Source organism: Sapajus apella, unplaced genomic scaffold (assembly GCF_009761245.1).
Source record: "Sapajus apella isolate SASKATOON/1434 unplaced genomic scaffold, GSC_monkey_1.0 scaffold28, whole genome shotgun sequence".
Classification (NCBI taxonomy): Eukaryota; Metazoa; Chordata; class Mammalia; order Primates; family Cebidae; genus Sapajus; species Sapajus apella.
The window spans coordinates 6,670,122-6,690,523 of NW_022436968.1; the positions used below are offsets into that span (position 1 = coordinate 6,670,122).

Consider the following 20,402-nt stretch of genomic DNA (forward strand, 5'->3'; position numbering starts at 1 on the left):
ATTACATTATACTTTGTTCAATTCATGTTTTCTTTCCATCCTCTTCTTTGACCTAATCTGCTTCATCTATTCCAGTCTTAATGGTCCACTCTTTCTAAATCAAAGAACACACTGTCAACTAAGAAGAAAAATATTTTTATCATAATGTAATTTAGAATTATGTAGATGCTTACATTAAATCCTCATATATTTCAAAAGGCAAGAGTGAAAATGAGTTTTTCATGTTAGACAACTGAACTCATGTCAACTTAATAAGTAATAATCAAAATTGTTTTCTCCTATCGCATCAGCTTTATATTGCTTTGTTAAAATTAGAGAAGGAATTTTTGGACAGACAAAACATTACTTCCTTCACATTGCACATTATTTAATTAATTATTGAGCAGGCTCACCATTGTCAGGCTTAGATAGTATGGTTTTAAATCAGATTTTGAGAAGTCAGTATTTAGAGGATGATACTCAGCATTTCTAATCCTGTAGAGTTTTTGACCCTTTATGCTCTTCCTTGAATAAAGGGCTGCATGTTGTCAAACACAATGGCATTCTATTTTGTCTCACTGGCAAAAAGCCCTATCTGACTTCAAACTTACAAAAATAGACAGAGGTCCTTTTTATTATATACTGTAAGAGAATTTGGAAAATATTTTATAAAATTAACAACCATATTATAAAAAACAATAACTGCATTGACTTTATTCTTAGAAACAAGAGAATATTTGATAATTAGGAATATTAAGAATGTAAGTTCAAAAGGTCACCATTTTATTGTGTACTATCCAGCTGCTTAGGGTAAATTTCATGAATTTATGCCAATCCTAAAAATGAAGTATTTGTCAAGAATGTAATAAGTTTTGTGGGTGGTAACTTAAAAGAGTCGTATTTATATAAGACTGTCCAGTCTTTTTTACAACGGATTAGAGAAGTATACAAAGGAAGAAAAATTAAGATACGAAAGAAACACTATATATTCAATTGGTGACAGATATCTAAGCCAACATTTCATACCCACAAAATTATAATTAATGTTTATTGGGTACATACTATATACCAGATACTATGCTAAAACCTTTTAATGGACTATCACTTTTTATTTAACTCATATAACAATTCATTGTATACTCTATTACTTGGGCAGTGAGTTTTGAGTAAGGTAACTTGCCTAGATTGCCTAGATGCATGGTGAATAAGGATTAATTACACCCAGGTAAGTCTGACTGGAGAACCCAGACAGATAACCACGTCACATTCTGTTCAGTATTCAGACTCTCTATCTTCAGTTTCATGTGCAAAAAATAAGAATTTGCATGTAAATCAAGTCAACTTTACCAGATAGAAAACACAAAATCCCAAACCATTCAGATTATTATTTTTATCATCTCTTTCCTTATGCTATGACTTTTTAACATTCCAGAAATATAAACACTTGTTCTCTAATACAATATAAACAAACCATGAGGTATATAAGCATTTCAAGGAATCATTTCTCCTCAAATTTATCTCTAGCATCTACCACAGTACTTGCCAAAGACAAATGTAATTTTGAAACAAAGTGTTAACATATAAATTTCAGCAATATACTTAGATATTCCCCAGTTACAAAATAGAGAAATAATAACTAATTAATAAAAAAATTAAAAATTAGAAAAACTAAATTAAACGAAATATCAAGCATATATATATATATATATATATATATGCTAAATCAAAGAATTCCAAAGACAAACAATTTATTATATGTACATACCATACTTCCAAATGCAGGTGTGATGCATATATATCCTACAATTTTATATCAGATTGAAATATATGCAAGTGATATTCTCTTTCACTGAAAGGCAAGCTAATAAATATTTGTGGGATAATTAAAATAGGCTCAATATGTGTCTTTATAATGTATATAAAACAACTTAAATTATAATTGTCAAAGAAAGACACGTCAACCCTTCCTGCTGACCCATGTATAAAGAAAACATCCATCTGATTGGCACATATGCTAATTTCCGGAATAGTTCAGATTATCCATCATTGAGCATTATATATGGAATAAATATAGTTCAAAACAATATGTCATGAAGAACTAAGTCACACTTACTAGCAAAATTTGACACTGTGATGAAAATAATAATCAGCAATGTTTATCTTGATCAATACATGTTGAGTACTAATATAAGTCCTTTAAAGGAATTACTATATTTGAGTCCCATTATGGATTTTGTGGTAGATATAACGTTAATACTTAGGAGTCCTATTGTTGCCCATGGAAGAAAGGTTAAAAAGTCTAAAGAGGTTAAGTTACTTGCCAGTGTCATACAATTAGGAAACAATAGTTAGGATTTGATTTATACCTTCTTTCTCTAGAACTTACACACTTCACCCTAAAATATTGTCTACAATTAAGAGTATCAATAATACAATGTTATTTAAATTCAAATATTGGAATATGTTACATCTAAGCAGGTAGTCAAATATCAGGGAAAAAAAATTGAAACACTGACATTCAGAGGACTGGGGGCTTGTCCCAGCTCTGAACAAATTAGCTTTGCCTTACCAGCCAACTCTCTTATCCTTTGTGTGTCTTAATTTTTATATTAAGAAGACTGGAGAAAATACACTTTTAAAAAAAACTTCTTTCTTCTCAAATACTCCAAGTTTGCAAATACCCAGGTGCATTAAAGGTTGTTGTCTCATGTATTTGATTCTGCTGCAGATTCTTTTCCATCCCTACTACATAGTGATATTTACATCAGTGAGGATGAAGTTAAAAGTCACTCATGGTGCTAAATTGGATTCATAACTATTGCTAATGCAAATGAAGACAACTTAATGATTCAAGACTGTGCCTGAGAATACTAAAATTAAAACTTACATTAAATTAGACTTGGGATTTCAGATTTGAACCAACCAAGGTGCAAAGGTTAAGTGTGGTGATACGATATATCTGTGATGATACATTTTCTATGAAATAAAAATTTTGAAATGTATCAAACTGAAGCAGCAAGGGGTCACAAACAAACCCCTCAAACACCGAACTGGGAAGGAAGTGGTGTTTTATTCGGCCAGGAGCTGCAGTGGCATAGCTGCCTAACAACAAAGCTTCCCAACAAAGAAAATCTTTGTCCTTTTAGAGGCTTACAACTCCAGAAATTACACGTGAAAGGGTCCTGGGCTTACAGCTCTAGAAATTACATGTGAAAGGTCTTGATCCATGAAGTAGGCATGGGGTACGTGACTTAGGTGGGGGTTTGATCATGTCTAAGTAAAAACGATGCCTTCCAGAAAGATTCCTCCATACCATATCCATGATCTATAGATGGGATTGTAGTTAGCAGTAGGGGTCTTATCCTTAACCTGGCTGGTGGCGCCAACCAGTTCCTCCTCTGGCTGACTTCTAACTTCTCCTTTTGAGATTCAATGTAGAAGGCTGAAGAGGATTAAGGGTCTCCTTCCTCAAAACTACATCTTTTTCTTATAATGTAGAAAATATTATTTAAATTTCCTAAGTAGTTTCTTATACTTAATATTAAGCAACCCCAAAAATTAAAGTGACAAATTTTAGCAATTCATCAAAAACCATATTATGTAAATATAAGTCTTTTGCAATCTGAAGCTTTGAAAAAAAAGGAAAACTTTCTATGATGGCTTAGAAGCCATTTATTCTCTGAAGAAGATTTTCTATATGTTATGGGGGAAATAAATAGCATTCATACAGTGGATAGAAGTTATTACAGTTTTGTTTATAGAATATATTTTATTTTACCTATTCTTTGATCCCAATCTACTCACCCCTCTTTCAGAGATCTTAGCCACATATGTATTTTTAAATTTTGGCATCATCCCCGGTAGATATCAATTTTGACATTAGCTAATAGTTATAGTATTCTTGCAACACAGAAATCAAATGGAATTAATTTATTTCATATACTTAGCTGGGTCTCTTCCTTCTGACTCATGCAGAGAAGAGACCACCCATCCTGACAAATGCCTAAGGCCCACATGCAGCCTGCAAACATCATTGCCCGCCACAGACCATGGAAGCAGGAAGCCTGTTTCCTGTTACTTGCCACTACCCAGCAATGCTCACCCCACGTGTATACAGATCCAGAATGCTCAAAATTTTTCTCTTGCTGCTGCAACATCGGAGCTGTCCATCATCATCTCAGACACACACTTTTGTAAACCAAGAACAAAGGATCAACTTTTTTCTAAGTCTGAATTGAATACTGTGAGGCTAAAGTGTCCTCACTCATTTAGGGAGTGGAAATACTGAACCAAACAAGCCTCACCTAACTACAATGTCCTGCTGCTGCTCGTTTCCCTTTATTCATTTGTGCTAATACCCAAAAGAGGCTGCGTTTTTTCCCCTTTGTTCAATAACAATCTTCCTTTAGTCTTAGATAAGTCCATTCCAAAATGTACTCTTTAATTGTTCAGAATTTGTTTCAGGGAAAAACTGGAAAAGACATTAAATTATGTTGAAATATTTGGCTGACTTTCATCTAGGAAAAAATATAAAGTTAAATCTCTTCACTAAAAGATATACGAAATAAAAATAAATTTTGGTAAGACCCAAATATTTATTTTTAAAACCTATATCATGTTAAATGTATAAATGAGAAATGTAATCATAATTTTGATATGTAGAACCAAAGGTAATATCAAGTAACCTTCAAAATATAAACTCAAGAAACAAGATTGTTACATTAGCCTGCATTAAAATAAAATATCTATATGAAAATATAAGCTGTAAAGCAAATTAAAAGACAAGTGAAATGGTTGAGTAAATATTTGCAATGCCTATTGGTATGGTTTAGATTTGTGTCCCTGCCCAAATCTCATGTCCAGTTGGAGGAGGGACCTGGTAGGAGCTGATTGGATCATAGTGGCGAATTTCCCCCTTGCTGTTCTCATGATAGTGAGTGAGTTCTCACAATATCTGATGGCTTAAAAGTGTGTGGCACCTCCCCACTTGCTCTCTCTCTCTCCAGTCACCACGTGAAGAAGGTCCTTGCTTCCCCTTCTGCCATGATTCTAAGTTTTCTGAGGCCTCCCAGTCATGCTTCTTATTAAGCCTGTGGAACTGTGAGTCAATTAAACCTCTTTTATTCATGAATTACCCAGTCTCAGGTAGATACTTATGGCAGTGTGAAACAGACTAATACACACATACTAAAGGGTTTACATATAAAATACATTTTAAAAGATCTAAAATTCCATTCCTACCATAAAAAACTCAATGTAAAGAAGACAATATATAAATAGTTAATAACAGATAATTAGGAGTGGCCAATCGTTTAGAAGACACTCACCCTCATTAATAATTAGGAAAGGGCACATTAAAACAGAAACAATTTTTCATTCCTTATATTAATGAAATTTGAAGAAAAAGATTGATAATAACAAATACTAGTACAAGTGTCAGAAAACAATTTGAAAATACTGTTGAAATTATTGAATTAAAAACATAAATTGGCCAGATTTTTAGTAAGAAAATTTGATTTTTAGTAGGAAAAACTGACTTTAAAAAGTTTGTTAAGAACTTTCATTGTCTAGGGTGTGACTTGCTTGATTTGAGATTCTAGATCTTAAATTTATTTTTCATTATTATCTCTACCTGGTGTTGTTTTACACACACATGCTTGGGTTTTAATAAATAATTTCTGTATTGAACTTTACTCAAAAAACATTTTCCATCTTCCACTTAGACGACATAAAAATGTTATTCTGGATAATAAGTTACGTTGCTAGTTACACCTGTGATTTTGTTTTTTCTGAAGCAAAACAGAAACATTTGGAATATATGTGCTTACTGTCTGAGGAATCAACTCTGAAGAACAGAAACCTAGTTTAAGTCATTCCTAAAGTAACTGCTGATACAGCATTTGTTATAAAATATTTTTTCTTATCCAATCTCCTTCAATTTCTATGTTTAAATTTCAATATGTAAATTATAAAACATTCCTAAATAACTGCTAATACAGTGTTTGTTATAAAATATCTTTTCTTATCCAATCTTCTTCAATTTATATGTTTAAATTCCACTATATACTTTTATTACACCTAGATGCATGTTAGCAAGCATTTATTATATATCTACTGTTTCAGGCATTTTGCTATGAATCACAAAGGAAGAAAAAATGGATACAACATAGCTTAGACCTCAAAAAACTAGCTTGGTGGGGGCGGGCAACATATGTAAGACAAACATGTATAGAAGGATAAAGGAGGTTAACACTAAAAGAAGTAAAAACAAAGTTTAGTAAAGCACGGGAAGAAGAAAGACTAATTCCAACTCTGCTGGGTTAAAAAAAAAAATCTCATTAATGAGTTGGCAATTCTTGTGCACATTACATAAGACTAATATTTAAATATTGTCTGGAAATTGTAGGACAAATAGCATCACATGTTTTAGTTTTTTATAACAATTTTCTCCCTTAAAATGTTTCTAATAAATACAAATTTTGTAAATTCCTCAAGTAGCTTATGATTTAATGGAATTCTTGAATGAATCCTTGATAAGATGAATAATTGTTCTTTGGCATTTCTTTTCTGAAAATCCAGATTCCTAAATATGAGATAGTAAAATTGAGATGGGCACATATAATGAATAGTGAATGATATAGTAAAATTGAGATGGGCACATATAATGAATAATGAATGATACATTAATCAGTTTGATGTTGGATGTTGGATGGTACTACTGAAGATATTAATGAGAATTTTTTTTAATTACTTTTAAGACTAAAAAACTTGTTAAAAATTATGACATTTAGTGTTTTGTATATGCATTATATATATTAGTGTAACTAGGAAAAAAATAAAAGTTTACATAAAGTATAAATTACTATTTTTTTAACATATCTCTTTGGTTATTCAGATTTGTTGGCAGTGTTTCCTATTTCATGGCTAAATCATTATGCATAAGTCACTGACATATGTGAAAGGCAAATGTCTTATTTAACTCCATGAGTCCTCTGTGCCTTTGCCTCTGACATTTCAATTTGTCCCTCCCTGTGGTCCTCTGTTTTGCCCTTTCTACCACTCTCCTGCTACATCTCCAAACACATACACAGCATTCCCACCTGTGACACTGTGGCCATTGAAGAAACTCTGAGTTTTGTTCCCTGTTTTTCACGTTAAGCCAACGAGGGAAAAAATAAAATCTGGGCCATAAGTGTGTGAGTTTGCTGGAGTGGGAGCAAACATGGTCAGCTAGATGAGGGATGACAGGAGAAGCAGGACTGTATGGGGGTGGAAAGTGGTTCAGAGGAAGGAGGTAGGATGGGGACAACGGCCTAGGTAGTTTTTACTGTTATTCAACGAGGAAATTTCAATTCAATTGCTGCATCTTCTATGAAGTTCTCCCTGTTTGTTTGCTTAAGGAATGATTAAATCTTCTATTTCATTTTCCAAACACCTTTATAAAAGTATCTTGTTGTTTTATGTTACTAGAACAAAGAAAATCTAATTTTCTTAGCAAGAGAATGCAGCCCTTGCCCTTAGAAGAGGGAATATTTACTTATAAATTGCTGGAATTATGACCTGAGATGCTCCTAAGTTCAAGAAATATTCCTAAAGGAAGATTTCTTAGGCCAAGCCACTTTTTTACTACTGCTGACTAGCAGATACAAGTTGAAGGCCAGCACAAAACCACCTGAGCCCTTAAAGGATATTATAGAGGAGGAATGGAGAAAGTGATGTAAGTAGACAAATAGAGAGATTATGGGCCTATAAAATAAAACAGAATCTTCTACTATTAAAGAAGTGATTACAGATATAGAAAAAGAAAATGAATTACATACCTGAATGCTTCCAGAGGTGCAATTGCTTTGGTGATGATGGTAAAAGGGTTGGGACATGATGACATGTTGAGTCCAGTCTCTTAAGTAGTTTCATGTGCAATACCAGCTTTCCACATGGGCTCTATACTTGTAATTGCTTATTTGCAAACTGTCCTCTTTCAAATGTAAGCCAGCTAAGTTAGGTACGTGTGTGGGTTTTTTTTTTTTTTTTTTACTTTAACATCTCCAGTAACTCATATACTACATATACTATTTGTTCAATAAATAGTGTTAGAATGAACATTTAAAAAATGGTATAAATTGTGCCTAAGCACAGTTAGAGACTGAATGAGTTGGTCTGATCTACCAGAGCTGGCACTAATGCACACTCTAGACCAGTGATTCTAGGTTACGTGCCCTGTTGCCCGCACCTGCTTCCAAGGATAGCCTGTACCAGTTATGTCATCATTTCCCGTGTTCATTAATCCTGAGAGAGAGAAATAAAGAAATAAAGAACAAGAAGGCAGGAAGGCAGGAAGGCAGACAGGAAGGAAGGAAGGAAGGAAGACAGGGAAGGAGGGAGGGAGGAAGGGAGAAATTAAGGAGGGAGGGAAGGAAAGAGAGAAAGAATGGACAAACAAAACATAATGTGTCTTTATTGCCTGCCTGAGACTATGAAAAAGCCACTATTTTCTCTAGTCCTTTTCCAAATGTTCATCACCCAATACCAAAATAACAAATGCTCAAGCATTTTCTGTTATCTGTCGCCATGGTTCATCAATTTGGGAAAATATATGGCATAAATTATCATGTATGTACAGAGAGAAAGTCCATATTCTCAATAATAAAGAAACAAATTCTGCCCTCTGTGTGTTTTATTCAAATGATCTACAGTGTCAGTACTTCAAAATCCAGAGCTAATGTTCAGCAGACTTTTAATATTCTTGTCATTAAGAAACTCAGAAAAAATTACCTATTACAATAAGATTTTAAAAGTTAAGTTTAAGTTATAAACCTAATAAGCCTTGAAAAATTTTACTCTAAAATCATACTGGCATATTAAAAATAAATATATACTCAATATATATATTTCAAAGTATAACTGTGGGTTTGGATAAAACTGAGATAAAATATACTGATATATATTTAAAATGAAACAACTCTAATAAAAATAAAAATTGTTTATAAGATTTATTTTGATTATTACTTCAGATGTTAAGCTCTAAGGAGCTGAGATTTCCTTTTCATTGCTTGAGAATGGATCAATCAATTACTATTAGCCTGTCTAAAAGGAAAATGGGAAAATATTGCTTTATGTTGTTAATAGCAGAAAAGAATGGTCAATGTTTTAGGGCTGTATGATAGAAAATGAGAATAAATTTTAGACATATTTTATTTCGACCAATTGCATTTACCTGTGACTTTTCATTCTATCTAGCAGATTATCATGCTTGTATATTTTAAATACTAAAGGAATGCACTTAACTAAGAATGCAGATCAAAGAAAATTATTGTTTACATAGTGGGAACTAAGGCTGTTTCTGTAAGTGGAAAGCCTCAAGATATCTTTCAGCTAGACCGGTGTTAACAGATTTATTAAATTTTAGTATTTTTGGCAAGTACATACATGCTTTGTCCCAGATTATTCAAGTTCAGCTATTACAGCCCTGACAGCTGTTCAAGATTATATTTCCTCTAGACATATTAACTCTCTTCTTACATCCACACCCTGACATTTAAGAAATTCATATATTTATGATTTTTTTAGTTTTTATCAAATAATTTGAGAAGGTTCTACTAGGTAGGTAGGAAAATGATTCCTGCAAATACAGAATTCTTAAATGAAACTTTTTCTTTCTAGCCTCCTGCCAGTCTACAGTGGTCATTTTTACCAGAGGGAAAGTGATACAATTCATTAAATAATATGCTTACAGCCATAAAATCATAGCAATTGTTCAGCTTTCTGATTTTACAGATGAAGAAAAAGAACCAGAAAGCTTGAGTCTCTAGAGAGGGCTGTGTGTGTGTGTGTGTGTGTGTGTGTGTGTGTGTGTGTGTGTGTATGAATTTTAAATGTGGGTTATATACCTTGTATATATATCATGTGTATAATATAGAAATTATATAGAATGTAATATATGATTATATACATGAATATTTTTATACACACATATAAATGCAAAATTATGGAGCCTCAATCTTTTTGGATGTGTTTCTCCCTGTGTATTGACACACACTATGTGGTATGTATGTTTGTGTGTGTGTAAACAGAAAGAAAGAACAGCAATTCTTACCTCCGTCTTTTAGAACAGTCACTTATTTCCACTACAGAATTGCTATATAATTTTAAAATAAACTGCTTTAATGCTGCGGATGTATTCCTCATTAACTGTGCTAATCTTCTACCCTTAGTAAACTCACTTTTCAACAAAGTAGTGATTCTTACTTTGGAACCTAAGTAGCTTCTACAATTGAAAGTTTTTCATTTAAATTCCTTCTGACTTCTCTGGTAGCCTATACACAATTGAGAATTATGTCAACGATTGTGAGCAAATGTTATGTCTGTCTCTGTGTGTTTTGTGAATATTGTCATGTTTCTGCAGTGAGAAGAAAGGATGAGTTTCTTCTACTGATATTCAGAGGGCTGGTGCCAGTGTTAACTCTAATTTCATCATTTCCATCTGATTACTATTGTCACTACCCATCTTATTAAGTTACCAACCGAGAAGAGTTCTCATTGCCAGCAAATGGCCATGATGTAGAGTAATCCATACATAGTGGGTTTATCCTAAGGTAATCTTTAAAATAATGTTGGCTGCTGAAGATGCTGAATCTTTACTGAAGATACTGAATCTTTACCTTGCAATAAACTATGTTAGCTTTTCTGTTTCTGAACTGATTGAAATACTTCAGAGCAAAGGACTAACCATGTCGATATTCAGATATTAATTTTTTTCTCTTTTTTTATTATGCTTTAAGTTCTGGGGTACATGTGCAGATCATGCAGGTTTGTTACATAGGTATACACATGCCATGGTGATGGTTTGCTGCATATTGCCCCATCATCTACATTAAGTATTTTTCCTAATGCTATCCCTCCCAAATTCCCCCCTCCTCCTACTATTCCTCCCCTAGCCCCCCACCCCAGATTTTATATGATGACATGAAGGCTGTGAAATGTGAAGACATTTCTTATTTTACCCAAGTTTGAAATTTATTTTGTATTTGGAGTTTTTTATTATAAATTTTTATTTTTTAAAATCTCTGCATTAAACACTTTCATGCAGAAACATGAAACATACTAGTATGTTCCTAGTATGTAGTAGGCACATACTAGGAACTGAAATCGTGGTAAATAAATTTAATTGAACACAATTTGTGTTACTTTTTCTGTGAAATCCTTGGAGAATATTATACTTCCTTTAAGCATTACTGCTGATACCTTGAAAGGTTACAGTTCTACTTACCTGGCAGGGGAGATACCATAATCACGAAGGTGGTTTTCCCAGGGCGAGGCTTATCCATCGCACTCTGGATGTGCTGACCCCCGTGATTTCCCCAAATGTGGGAAACTTGACTGCATAATTTGTGGTAGTGGGGGACTGCGTTTGCGCTTTTCCCTGGCTTTAAAAATAATAATAATAATAATAATAAATAAAAAAGAAAGGTTACAGTTGAAATAATATTTTGAAAGAAAACATCCAGGCAATCAGAATGGGCTGAAATGCTCTTGTCAATCAGGTGGGACTCATACTGAAATTCTGTGTCCACAGTATGACACTACCAAAACCAAAGCTCATGAAACAAAACAAGCCAATTAAGGTTTAAGTTGGCCCAAAAGAAAAGAAAAATCTCTTTAGCTTGCAGGATAATTCATTACATTTATTGCCTATGAAGGACTACAATAATTTGCCTAATATAAACAAGATAAACATTGAAAATAGTATCTATCTTAATATAAGTATTGCAATGCAAAAATCATATCTGATGAACATGATACAGTTTCTTAGCATAAGTAGCTAAGTGATCATGTTCAACCTTGTCCTGTAACCAAACAACTCTCCAAAGAAGTGCTATCTTTCCCCACCTCACTGAAAGGAGTGTAAATATGATTGTATTTAGTGCTTTCATGTGGATATGTAGTGGAAACATTTGCACATATCTAGCCTACTGTAGATTTTTTTATGGCTTCATATTACTAGAAAACAACACTCAAAAAACTAGAGGTGCGTTAAGAAACTGGATTAATCAAAACCTGTTTTCTCTATTCCCTCTTATCTCTCTCATACTCTTTCTCCTTCCTTGCTTTAACTGATCTTTTGTTGGTCACAGATGTTACTAATGATACATAAAATGCTGGACCCAATTTGAAAAATATCTCACAAAAGAAATTCTGTTCTTTTAGTTTTATTGCCAGGTATAAATTGATTCCACGCTATCTGTTCACCGTTCTTCTTGATTCTGTTTCTATCAGCCCAGAAATATATTTTATTGCATTGACATTTGATGTTTTAGTTCTTCTCACCATTTAATATGACATAAATTTTTGTATTTTTGGGAAGGGGTGAGACAGAAAGGAGTTTACCTAACTTCTCAGAAAATTAAAGATAGGAAGTGATCATTTAAATGCCTTACTTTGCTTTATTTTCTAAACATCTATGTTTTAACTCATTTCTAACAGTCCAGCATGATTTGACTTTTAAAATATAATTTAAATTATATCTTCATAATTAACAGATATTAAATGTTCAAGTAGTATTTTTAAAAATTATAATTACAAGAAAATTGTCAGAAAACCTTCTCAAAGCTAGTATTTTACCTAATGAGCATTCCCTAAATAATTTTTTGGTTTCAAAGTGATTACAACTGACTTGATACTTAAGCAAAACTCTAGTAAGTATGTCTACTCCCTGAATGGTTTCATGCAATAGATTCCTTTCTCTGAGTCATACATTTCGGGGTATCCTACTGAAAGATAAATTACAAAAACTTTTAAAGTGGTTAATTTGACATTTTTATGATGATACGTATTTTAAATAGGATGCAACCAAGGGAAAAAACTGTTAAAGATAAGATATTTTGGTATGGACTCCTATTTATATATTCACTGTGAGTATGATGTGTAAGGCAAGATCATGATGCCTTCTCAAGATACTTGAAGGAAGACTTAAGTGGTCTCACAGGCTTTGACTTCTTTATATTATTTTATCCCTAGTTGATGTAGGTCATACTTTAAAAGATAATGGGAATTTGGAATGTGATGATTTCCAAAGCATTCCTCCCACTCCCAAAAGTAACTTTATTTCTCTTCATATTATTCCAGAGTATTTATTTTAAAGGAATTTCAAACCACATGGAAACATTGCAGAAGTGTCACATAGCCAACACTAATAAAGATGCCTTAAAAAATGGCTTCTTTTTATACTAATGTATTAAGATCTATTCATTGTTCATGGTTCTCGACAAGTGAATTCCAAAAAATCTAAATACAGATTACAATTTTTGTATCCAGATAGAGTAATTTTACCTTATGTCTTCCTAATTTTCTCCTCCAGTAGAAGACTTTAGGACTGTAGACAGAAACCTTGCCAGCAACCCAGAACCTAAGTTTTGAATTTGCATGTATGTTAAACATAAAGAAAGTAGGTGATAAGCAAATATATTTGAAAATAATGAGCAATTTAGCAGAAGCAAAAGACAAAAAAGGCTCATTTTAAGTGTCAAAACACCTAGTAAATAGAGAAACCCAGTGCTTTTTTTAAGTTAAATCGAGGTAGCTGTCTAGCGTATATTAAGAGATTACTGCAATAACACCTTCATTTTGAGTCTATCTAGACTGTGACTTTAAATGTATGCTAATGATTCCGATTTCAATTCTTTGAGACACTAAGCCAAAGTTGGAATAATTTACTAATCTTTTTATTTGTAATAGCTTCATTGAGGTATAATTTATATACAAAATTATACTTATTTAATGTGTACAGTTTGATGAGTTTGGACATATGCATACACACATGAAATAATCACCAGGATCAAGGTAGTAGACATATTCATCACCACAAAAGGGTTCTGTGTTCCACTGATTTCTGTTTGTTTGTAATAAGAACATTTAACATGATATCTACCCTCAACATATTTTTAAGTAATGATACACCATTGTTGCCTAGAGGCACTATTCAGCACAGCAGAACTCTAGAATTAATTCATGGTGCACAACTGAAACTTTATACCAATTGAACAACTCCTCATTTTTCATTTTCCTTTTCCCCATCCCATAGTAACTATTGCTCTTGAGTTTGACTATTCTAGGTGCCTCATATAAGTGGAATCACACAGTATTTGTCCTTCTGGGCCTGGGCTTTTTCAGTTAGCATAATGTCCTTTACATTCCTCCACATTGTTGCAATTTTTTTTAAAGGTGGAGTAATATTTTACTCAATATTTTTTCTTTTTAAAGGTTGAGTAATATTCCATTATATGTATATATCATATTTTCTTTCTTTTTTAAAGTTGAGCAATATTTTATTGTATGTATATATCATATTCTCTCTGTCCATTCACCTGCTGATGAACGTTTGGGTTGTGTCCATAATTTGGCTGTTGTGAATAGTGTTGTAATAAACATGGGAGTGATGATATGTCTGCAAGCTTCTGATTTCAATTCTTTGGGCTACATACTGAAGAGTGAGATTGCTGGATCATATAGTAGTTCCATTTTTAATTTTTGAGGAACCTCCTTACTGTTTTCCACAGTGGCAGCACATTTATAATCTTAACAACAGTGTGGAAGAGGTTCCATTTCTCCACTTGGAACCTCAAAATTGCCAACACATGTTATTTCTCCTTCTTCTTTTTTATTCTTCTTTTGCTGCTGCTGTCTCTTCTTATTCTATGGCCTCCCAAAGTGCTAGGAATGCAGGTGTGGGCCGCTACACATGTTGTGGCATTTTTAAGAACATAATTAGGTACGCAAGCATTGCCGGAGGGCAGAATGTAGGGAGGTTAGATGATTATTTTCTCCTTCTCCTTCTCCATCTTCTTCTCCTCCTCCTGCTCCTCCTTCTTCTAACCATCCTAACAAGTGTGAGGTGATATTTATGATTTTGATTTGCATTTCCCTGATATTTAGTGATATTGACCATAGATTCATACACCTGGTGACCATTTGTATGTCTTTGTTATAGAAACCAGTTGCAAGATATTATACAGATAAATCTCTAATAATAAAGTTCAATGTAAATATAGTTAAAGCACCATAGGCTCGTTTGATCTGAAGGCAATTAACTTGTAAGCACAAAAAGTCTTGTGGGTACAAATAATTGTGTTTTAATTGTTTTATTTCTAGAAAGATTTGCTTTTTTCCATATAAATGTTAGCTCTTGAAATAGAAAAGTGATATTTTTTTTGGTAAGAGTAAATCAAGTAATCAGAAGTCAAAATAATGAACAATCATAATTGTATGTTTTCATCCAATTTGAAAGTGTATAGGGATTATATTATTATTATTACTTATATACTTTAAACTCTGGGGTACATGTACAGAACATGCAGGTTTGTTATATAGGTATACATGTGCCATGCCATGGTGATATGCTGCACCAATCAACCCATCATCTACATTAGGTATTTCTCCTAATGTTATCCTTCCCTCAGGCTCCCAACCCCTAACAGGCCCCTGTGTATGATATTCCCCACGCCCTGTGCCCATGCATTCTCATTGTTCGTCTCCCACTTATGAATGAGAACATGTGCTGTTTGATTCTCTGTTATTGTGTTAGTTCATTGAGAATGATGGTTTCCAGCTTCATCCATGTCTCTGCAAAGGCCATGAACTCATCCTTTTTTATGGCTGCATAGTATTCCATGGTGTATATGGGCCACATTTTCTGAAATAAACCAACAACCCATCAAAAAGTGGGCAAAGGATATGGACAGACACTTCTCAAAACAAGACATTTATCAGCTAACAAACATGAAAAAAAGTTCATCATCACTGTTTATTAGAGAAATGCAAATCAAAACCACATTGAGATGCCATCTCACGCCAGTTAGAATGGCAATCCTTAAAGAATCTGGAAGCAACAGATGCTGGAGAGGATGTGAAGAAATAGAAACGCTTTTACACTGTTGGTGGAAGTGTAAATTAGTTCAGTCATTGTGGAAGACAGTGTGCCGATTCCTCAAGGATCTAGAAATAGACATACCATTTGACCCAGCAATCCCATTACTGGGTATATACCCAAAGGATTATAAATCATTCTACTATATTTTCTATGTATGTTCTCATTACAAAATAAAGAGCAAGGGGAGGTGTATGTCTGCTGGGGCTGGTGACACAGGCACTTCTGCTTATTTTGGGTACCAGATTAGTCCACCAAAAGCAAGTGTCAGTGACAAAGCTGGAATTACTTATGGGTCTAACCCTGAAGATTGAAGGCCTCTGTTGATAGCTTTCCTCCACAGCTTCAGCTAGTGGCTGTAATTATCAGTTTACCTTTAAACTTTAAAGAAAATATAATTTTTAAACCTATTTTTATATCAAAATTCATGGTGGAAAAAATGAGTTCAGTAAAATGTATTATTAAGCAAAGATTCATTATTGTATGCATGTAATTTATTTTATGCATTGAGCAAACAGGCAGCTATAAACTCTCAAATTAGTTTTCCTGTGTGGAAACAGTGGAACTTTTGTGTCACAAATAGACTTCCTTTAACTCCCCTTTTATGGTGACATCCAAATTCCCTTTTTATCCTCGCTGTCTCCCCATAGACAAACTGAGAGACTCACATGGCTTTAATTAGCACTTTCGTAATGCTGATTCTTAAGTCTCTTACAGGACTCAGTGTAGGCTGAAGTTCAGCAAAGCTCCTAAATGTTAGAGAAACGAATCTTACTTCTCGTGCCAGAATATCTTAGAGAAAACTCAGACTCATTACATCCAGAACTGAGCTCTAATCCATACTCCTTTCGCTCCTTCCAAAATTGAAAATAAAAACTTAAAGAAAGTTTACCTTCCATGTCCTGCATTTTCACAACCAATCACCTAACCTATAAATAAGAAAGTTCATCTCAGGATTCTTCCTTCTCCCTATGCTATGGCAATCCCTCTCTTCATCCTATCGGCTGACAACATTTGTCACTGTTGTACCTACATTTGTCTTTTTTTGCATAGAGCCATTACCACTACCACACTTTTATTCCACACCTTAGTCATTATTATAGTCTTTGCCTCTTCATCCTCCACTTCTATTTGTACATTACTGTCAGAGTAAAACTTCTTAATTGAAAAGCAGCTAACTTTGTCTCCCTAAAATTGCTGCCCTCTCTCTCACACTCTACCAAGTTCAAAGTCTTTATTATAGTACACCAGACCTCTCATAACTCAATTGATTTTTTTCACTCCCATCTCTCTTAAGGTACTCGTGTCTCTCTATCAGATACAAACACCATATATACCAACAAAATATGTTCCCAAAAGAAACTTGTTCTTTTGTGCCTTAAGGCCTTTGGAAATGCTAGTTTGTCTGCTTGGAATCCGTTTTCTTCACTCCATATTTACTGGGCTGAAGAATATCTAATCTACCTTTTCACATTAAAATTAAACAACACCTCCTAGATAAAATCACCCCCTTAACCCTGCAAGAGTTAATTATCAACTTATTCCTATGTTGTTTTGGTTGCTAATATGTACTTATGCCTCTTTCTGGATCTTGTGCTGTGATCATTTGTTTACACTGCAAATTGCCTCACTGGTCTTTGAGAAATCTGAGTGCAGAAAGCTAATGTTGATTATGTTTGATTTCTCACCATTTAGTTTTTTGCTTGACCTTTTTTTCTTGGATAGATCCACATGGGATATATCCATTATACCTTAAAAGACTGCAGAAATAGAATAATATCACCTTTACAGATAAATGAATATTGATGTTGTCGTTTATGTTAAAATTTCCAATGAATCTAGAAATCGGCCAATTGGCCATATCTCTATACTTTAAGGACAATACTGTCAAAAAGATGGGATAAGAGGGAGATTTAAACACCCAGAGATAAATTTATGACCGTTTAGTTAATTTAATAAGCCCATGAATTAGAACATTCCTCAAAACTCCATTATATACATGCTCTCATTTTAGCCTCAAGCTATTCTTTGGGCATGTTGATATTATGACACTTGTTTTATTGATACGGACACTAGTCATTAGAGAGGAGAATTTTACCGCTCACAAAATTAGAAAATGTTAGGAAAAAAGACTTAAACCCATATCCTCTGGCTCCAAGTCTAGAGTTTGTTTTTTCCTTTTACTTCATCAAATAAGGCCTAGAAATATATGTTTGATAGTGGATATGTGGAGTTTATAAAACATGTTCAGATAACAAGGTGAAGTTAGAAGTTCCAGGGATTTATTGAGCAGGAATGCCTTGAACAGAGGAAGCAGGACTGGGCAGGGAGAGTTTCAGACTGTCATGCATTTGTAACAAAGACTCAGCCAACCCAATCTTTTCTCTGGAGCAAAGATTGCTAGTCAGATAAGTCTCACACTTTCCAGAAATTGCCAGATCCTACTATCCAAACTACATGAATTGATTGCCTAGGACTGCTCATAGGTCCTTGGCCTTGGCTGAAAAGCTGAGGCAGATCTGGAAGATATTAATAGCTGAAGACTATCAGCTAACTGCTCTTTTTACAACGAGATGGCCAGGTTTTTCTTTAAGGCACTGCTATGGTAACTTATATTCACACATAAATGATGGAGCTAAACAGCGGTGCAAAACTTATTGGATGTGGTGGAGAAAGGGACAAGCAGCCAATTTCCAGATTCACACAGATTGTCTCAAGAAAAGAAGTTGGTTCTGAAGGCTATTGAAGTTATACATGTTTTAAAGTCTTGATTCCAGAAAATTGTGCTTCATTAAAAGTCTACATAGGACATATTCCTTTATAAATTTGACTTCCTTCTCTGAGAAATTAGGTTGGCCTTGTTCAATGATTATTTTTGAGCAATTTTTGGAATATAAGAAAATGTTTTATTATGAATTACATAATTATATTTTAGTGCCTTGTAAACAAATCTGTATATAAGACATGAAAATGGGAATCAGCTGGATTCAAAATTTTGTAAATAAAAAAACTTTCTTTAGTAATTAGGTGGTTTACAGAATGTACAAAATGGCTTAGAAACGAAGTGAAAAGAGTCCTGAAAAGAAAGTCCAATTTCAACATCAAGAGAATTAAAACATAAATATGCTGCATGTTATTCCAAAGATTGCTAAACAGAAATGATTTATAGATTTACACAGTTAGGTAATAGATAAATCAAATAATTGGCTTGTGATTAGTGGAAATAGTATTATTTGAAATAAAAGAAAACTGTAATTATAGGCCAATATTAATGTAGTATTTATATTATTAAATTGTTTCTGAGCCTCCCACTTGGAAGGCAAAATATTTTGGATTATAATTTTTAATAAAAAGTAATGATAATGGCTATGTCTGCACAAAATTATGATAAAATTGAATTGTATGTCTATACTGACTTAGAATATTAATATTGAAATATGAAAACAACGGCCCACTGGCTGCTAATTTCAGTAAAAAATCTTTAAGCTATCATATGGAAGATGAAGTATCTTACAGAACAAGCAGTTCTCATTCTCATTTTTCAGAATAAACATATCCTTCCCAAATCTTCATTCTCTGATAGAAATGAACACAGTAATCTCAATATGGCTTCAAAATATTACCTACATCGTAATAGATACAATAACTGGAAGTTTTAAATACTTGCAACACTGCTTATTTTTTAAATACTGTGTGTCTTTCTATCCGGAGTCAAAAAACAGTTGCCAATGAGCTAGGCACATTCTCAACAGCCATCTATTAGTTGTTCCTCAATGTTTTTTCCTAGGTATATTACAGAAATGCTTATGGATATATTGCTATAGTAAAATAGGATTAGTCATATTACTCACATCTGTGGAAGTGTTTGGATCACTTAGAAGTCAAATAAAAGCAATTCAACAACTAAACCATTTCCCCAGCTAAAACTCATTGATATATTTTTTGCAGCTTCTGAAGAGAATCAAAGTATTTTCAGCAGCATTTGTAACAGCTCCTTCCCAGCTCCCATCCTCTTTTATCATCTCAAGTCATCATTCTTCCTCTATTCTCAACAAATTAAAAAAAACTTGCTCTCCATTTTTCTGTCTCTCTAATCTTTTATTACAAAAGTTAACATAGTCTTTATTAAAATTGAACCCTAAAAATTTTAGGAGGAAGGGAAGGAGAAATACATGCTGTCAATAACAACATTTTCTTTGAGTGGGAAATGTCATGAAAACAAGCTAATTAATGTATTTTTGTTCTGGTTACATTTTGTGAAACGTCCTAGTTTCATAACTTTATAACAGGTTAGAATATTGTGGGGAAACATTTTGGGAATATCAAACAACTTAGCATATTTTGAGAAGTAAATAAATGGCAACTTTTTCACTGTAATGTTTTTTTCTGAGCCTCAATAGGCTACGAATTTTCATGACTTTTAATGACAATATCACAATGACTTAAGAATCACATAATCTTTTCTTTTAAGGGAATACCATTCTCTATTAATTCTTGGAATTCT

At 33.3% G+C, this 20,402-nt stretch overlaps 1 non-coding gene across 1 annotated transcript; it reads left to right on the forward strand.

The window, feature by feature from the left end:
• Positions 1–11,237: 11,237 nt before the first annotated feature.
• LOC116561253 lies at positions 11,238–11,401 on the forward strand. The gene has a single exon (XR_004273349.1). It is a non-coding gene; the product is annotated as a U1 spliceosomal RNA (small nuclear RNA).
• Positions 11,402–20,402: the final 9,001 nt, after the last annotated feature.